The sequence below is a fragment of the Styela clava genome, chromosome 13, assembly GCF_964204865.1.
Source record: "Styela clava chromosome 13, kaStyClav1.hap1.2, whole genome shotgun sequence".
Lineage (NCBI taxonomy): Eukaryota > Metazoa > Chordata > Ascidiacea > Stolidobranchia > Styelidae > Styela > Styela clava.
The window spans coordinates 3,621,743-3,628,211 of record NC_135262.1 but is presented as its reverse complement, the minus strand read 5'-3'; positions in this window follow the sequence as shown (position 1 = coordinate 3,628,211).

The following is a 6,469-nucleotide window of genomic DNA, read 5'->3' as shown; positions in this document are numbered from 1 at the left end:
CGCTCCTATTTTACTGTAGAATGAGAAACCCATACGAACGATGAGTACATGAAATTGAGTGTGGCCTAGCTTGCGAACTATATACTTAATACTGTACTTACCTATTACGAACGATTTGATATGATTTGATTAAATCGAAATAAAAGATATAGTGCAAACTACAAAGTAATTTAACGACATTTTGCAATAAAAGCAAGGTTGTCAAAGATGTTTGTAGTTGTGAAATTGACAAAGGACTCATGTACATACAGCAATGATCAACTGTATAATCGAGAAAAAATTTAAACATTCACGGCTTTTCAAAACGAATAAAATGATTAAATGTACGGCCGTGCTGATCTTTTTCTTTTATAAAAGTTTGCATTTTTAAATTGGCCTTTTGAATGGGACAAGAGACAAATTTTTCAAGCTGTTTTTATGCTGTCAGAAACCTAATAATGAAGTGCCGAGGGGCACGACACAATGGTACACTTTATGTTCTATAAAATAATTGGTACTCCCGAAGTATGTGAACCAAGATGGCGGACACCGAAACGTAGTCCGATAATAAGTTATATCGATTTTCAAAATTTGGAGCGCATAATTTGAACGATTAATATAACGTTTAATAGGGTACTCCCGAAGTATGTGAACCGAGATGGCGGACACCATGACGTAGTTTGTGTACCAGGTTAGGGTTAGGCCATAATTTCAGGTACAAATACTGCAGTCACTTGGCTAGTCCCCGAACTCGTAATAGAACTAAATTAAAGAAAATTGGAATAAAATTAAGTCCTAACCCTAGCCTGGTACACATTCTACGTTCCGGTGTCCGCCATCTTGGTTCACATACTTCAGGAGTAACGAATAATTTACTTATCCGATTGCTGTTAATGAGAAAGCGATGAATGAGTTCTCATCTCCCTAGTGATTTATTTGCGGTTCTTAGTTAATATTACAAAGTCAAAGTTTGTCGCCTTTGTGTCTTCAAAAACCGCATCCGTTAATTGGATGTTTACTATAGAATTAATATACAAGTAAGCAGCGCGAACGCGAACACCGGTTATGAAATTGCCAAATGGTAAGATGGCAAAATTCACAAATTTTAGTCTGTCACGGTTTCCCGCATCAAATTCAGACTTTCTCAGGCAAATATTAAAGCATAAGCATAGTAGAAGAATACGTATAGTTGATTTGACAGATAGCTTTTTTGGAATATTTCAATTTCCTATTATTAATGTTATCCAAGCTTTTTAATATTCTGTACTCGATGAGTTTCCCATCTCCAGGTCCAATTTAATCATTATTTGATTAAAAATTTGTGTCAATAGATGAAAACTTTGCTCACCACCGCAAAAGTTATATATATGGCTCATATTTAAAAAAAAATTTTTGTTTCGATTTGGATTTCGATTCAAGTCTTAAAATTTTTTAAAATTGCAAAGGGAATTTATTTATACCATATATTGTTTTGACCCTCACAGATGTATTAAATGAAGTAAAAATACTTAAACAATTACTGATTAAAAAACAACAAACCTGTTTAAAAAATAGTGAGAACTGACTTAATAAAAAAATTGAAATTGTAAAGAGACTTTATGGACATCCTGTAAAATAGAGAAGAGGAAAGAGTTAATTAAATTTTGAGTGGCTGATATAATCTCCCACAGATCATATTTTCAATATTATATTATTATATTAAATTTATTATAAGTTCAAAGTACAGTACCTCGGTATTTATTAATTTCGACGGTGTTTTGCCGGGTCAAAGGTCGCATTCACATTAAATTATTCCGAAGTATGTGAACCAAGATGGCGGGCACCGGAAAGTAGTATGTGTACCAGGATAGAATTAGGCCATAATTTTATTCCAATTTTCCTTATTTTAATTCTATTACGAGTTCGGGGACTAGTCAAGTGACTCCCGTAGTATTTGTATCTAAAATTATTGCCTAACCCTAACCTGGTACACAAACTACGTCATGGTGTCCGCCATCTCGGTTCACATACTTCGGGAGTACCCTATTAAACGTTATATTAATCGTTCAAATTATGCGCTCCAAATTTTGAAAATCGATATAACTTATTATCGGACAGCAATTGGACAACAAGGAAAAATTAGATAAATTAAAATAGTTACGAAATTGAGTAAAACTCTATATCTACAATCGACTCAAAAGTTGATATTTCCAGTCAGCTTTCCTCAAACGTTTTATTACTTTAATCCTATAACCTCTTTCAAAGAGCTTGCAACACTTTTTCATGATGATGATCATTAGAGACCCATTTTATTACCTATTTTATTAAAAGTGTTAATTGCCAAAATGGGTAACTCCAGGCATAACAAAGCGTTAACCCAGAAGGGTTCATTGAAAGGAAACGTATGATAACTCACAGACGACGAATCAAAACAATACAAATGAACTATGATATGCACTGCAACTACAAAGCAAAATATGACATGCAGGCTTTGATTAAACATTAAGCAAACAACTGAAGTCTAATTACTTTGTACTTTGTTATTTCTTTCATTCCAAATCAATCGAATTATATCAGAGCGTTTGTACTGGAAGATGGTTTGACAGCAGCAGAGTTCGTAAGTAAGGTCACACTTTGTTTCTTGTTCTTTTATTATTATAGTGAGTAACATAAGTTCTTTCTTCTGATCTGAAATAAGACTGAGGGGAAGATAGGCAGTGTATGCTGGATAGGCCAAGTAAACATGAATTGTCATTGATGACAAACGTATGCCAAAATTTAGGTTCGGTTTGCTCTCAAATATCAATACCAATCTTTAACAGTGAATTGATCTCTAATCGAGCTTGCAAAAATAACGAATCCGCCTGGCCGTTTATTTACAGTTACCACTAATTTGTTAATATGGTTAAGTTGGTATCTTTAATTACTGGTTGTTTTCAACTTTGTTTTGGGATTTTAGAAAAAAACTATTACATCGGGTAAATTGAGTGAGTGATTAGCGTTCTAACGTTGGCGCCACAAGACATTCGAAGTAACGCTAATCTAGAACAGCGCTTATACACGCCATCATCTGTTTCACTCTTTTAAACAGGTGTAATAAATAGTATATTTCTAAACAAAAATGACTTTTTTGGCCATAAGGGTAATTTCTTATATACAAGTGGCAATATGTGAAGAGTCTTGTATTGAGCTGTGATATAAAATTTTAAAACTGATAATTTTTTTTATTTGTAAAGAGACTTTACGGACACCCTATACTTTCTCGCTGTAGCCCTTAACGCCACATGACCTATTGATTCTAGTTATTTCTGATTATTGCGGTTTTTCCGGATTTGCAATGTCGCCATGTCAGTGTCTGCAAAACAAGTTAAACAAGTATTAACAAGTTGTTAATATACATATAAATACATCTCCCCTGTGGATAGGCTGTGACTTGAACTTGCGACCTATGTATTTCAGCTTTAATTAGTATCAATGTTGACAGATAAGAAACCAGCATATGCAATGATCGCAAAAAAATGATTTATTTATAGAAAATTAGAAATTAAACACCGTTTGGCGCTCTCAAATAATCCGCATTCCGTTTTGGTCTCCATAGGCTCATTTCCCAGAAGGTTTTTATACGTGTAGACAGAATTATTGAACTTTGTACTGTCGCCTTTGGTTTATAAAATCGCCTGTTATGGATTCTTCACTTCCATGCGTCTGAAGCGCTGTAGAATACGGTAAGGTTTTTTTCACGCCTTTTACTTGTGATGTAAACAGGCATTGATCATTATATATAGCAGTGGTTCCAAACCTTTTATGGTTCGTGGCTGCTTTCCGAAAGCTTTTAGCACTCATGACGCACTGTTTATCATTCCAGTAGTATTTATTGTGTTATTATGATTGGTAGATTCCGAATTCCATTAGGTGCAAACATTTATTGCCCAACTAAGGTAAAACACCATAGGAAATAACCTTATCAAACGAGGAAACTAGGAAAAACGGAGAGTTTGTCTGTAAGGGGAAAAGTGAAATTAGCGCCTAGCATTGTGGCCACCTCCAACTGCCCTTGCTGGGCCAAGTGCTCCCGTTTGGGAACTACTGATATAGCCTATGCCCTATGGGGTTTCCGCAACTCCAAAAAAATTAAATTTTGTAGCCTTCTTAATAGACTGTTAATAACGCTTGATAAATAAATGATTTTTTAGTTTTTGGGAATTATTTGGCTTTTTTAATCACGAATTGAAAGCCTGAATTTTGACAAAGACTCTCGGCAGTTTAAAAAGCCGACTACGACTCTAAACGCCTATCATAGGGCAATTGGGTGGAACTATCACTGAACAATCAACGAACATACAATCGTAAATTTGTTGTAGGACTTTGTGCACTGTTGAACGTGGTAGTCCCAGTAGTCCGGCAGCGTTACGGATGGAATTAATTGGAGAATGTTTGAAGGCTTCCCTTACACGCTCGTTGATTTTGCAGATGTTCTTTGTTGTTCATTACTCCTTGTATCGAACACTGTCCCTGTCTCCATAATTTTTTGTGCCATGAACGAATGGAAGGAAGTTGTAGCGGGTCTCTTCCATACTTACTTCTGTAGTTTCGCTGGGTCTGAACACATGATTTTGTCTCAATGAACAGGGATACACATCGCGTTTTTTCCTTAGGAGTAATCATTTTATTGGGGTTCGGTTCATATATTTCAATCGTTAAACATAATAAATTATAATTTATTATTTGAAACAATAAATTTTACTGTCAATAATAATATTTATGAAATATCGATTAACATAAAATAATTCCCATTGCAATATATCATCATTCCATTTTTTGTTGTAATTTTTTTTAAATTGTCAAGAGACTTTATGGACACCATATAATATAAACTCTCGTATTTGAATGGAAACTTGCGGAACCTCTGGACTGTGCTTGAAGAACCCTAGGGTGCCGCGGAACCCTGTTTTAAACACTCATTTCAATGATGACCGTGACCTTTTCTTAAAAGTGAATCTACTTTTCTCCTGAGTGACTAACTAGACACGATCGAGGTTTTTGCAGTATTTCATTAAAAGATAACAAAATATCTGAGATGCCAACAGTCAACACAACAATACTATTCCGCTATTCGTCATGTTTTCAAAACACCTTGTTCGCTATGGTGTCACAAAATCATGTTTTTGGAGATTTATTTGACTTCTAGTGTCAGAATAACAGCTTTAAACCAAGAATTAATCTAATTAAATTGGCGATGGAATAATTATTGTAGGCTGAAAACTATTTCCAGAATCGTTAATCTTTCACGTCTATCGTGCTGATATCATTTGTTTTGATGTTTGTGAAAATTACATGGTAAAGAATCGGATAGGGACTGTTGGTTCGTGCCTAAATGGGTTTAATTTACTATCAATAACGGCAGGATCGAACTCAAACATAGCTCTCATGCTAGAGCAAAACATTGTTACTACTACCAGAAGTGCTCAGTAAATGTGCGAATGAGCTTATGGTAAAATTTGATATTCATTAGAGATAATTTATGCCCACTCCGGCCACTCGTACAAAAAAGTGTGTAGATTAAAAACTTGCGCTGGAGCTGAAGCAGGACTCCAAATTATTAACCTATCACCTTTTATTTCTAGATTTGTTTCCCTACACTTTCATGGCACGAATTGTGTTGATGACTTGAAATGTTGTGTAAACAACAATGTTGGGATTGTTGTAAACTGCTCGTCTGAAGAAGTCTGACTCTGGTCGGACGAAACGTTACAGAAATACATTTGTGTTAGTGTGCAGCTGGACTCTTTAACTGGATTGAAACTAGTGTTCATGTTATCTGAAATTAAATAAGCAGTTTCAGGATTCATTAATAATTAATTGATGGCCAAGTTAAGATTAATTTGCAAAAAATTTTGAGAAAAAGTTCTTATGCTTGCAAACATCGATGGAGATATTTAAAATGATACTTGAAACTTTATTTCAACCGGGTCAATATTGAGGTCTGTGTCATCTGACTCGATTTGTTTCATTGGACACTAGGTCATCACTGAAAAATACTTTAAGGTAATTCTGTGGTACGCCCTTCCCTTGGTGCCCTAAGCACGTGCTTATTTTGCTTAATGGTTTATCGAGCACTGTCTCTAAGGTAAAATAGCCGTGTAGTATTGGTTGGTATATGAGCGGGTCATTGATTTGTGCAAAATATTATTGACCAAACTAAATCACACCAAAGTAAAGAAGGTAAACCACAATAGTGTAAGTACTACCGAGAAAATCGTGCTAAATTACGATTAATTTCTTTTGTGCGTTTATCAGATTAGATCGTGTCTGATAAACTTAACCGTAAATAAATCTCGCGACAGATAACAATCTTGTTACATGACATGACTTTATGTGTGACCTTTGTCAAAATAAAAAAAAATTTGACTACGACCTAGCGGATAAAGCGTTTGGCTTAACTGTATTGGCTTCGCAGATTACATATTTCGAGTTCAAATCCCATTCCCCCACATCACCCAGGGTGTAACAA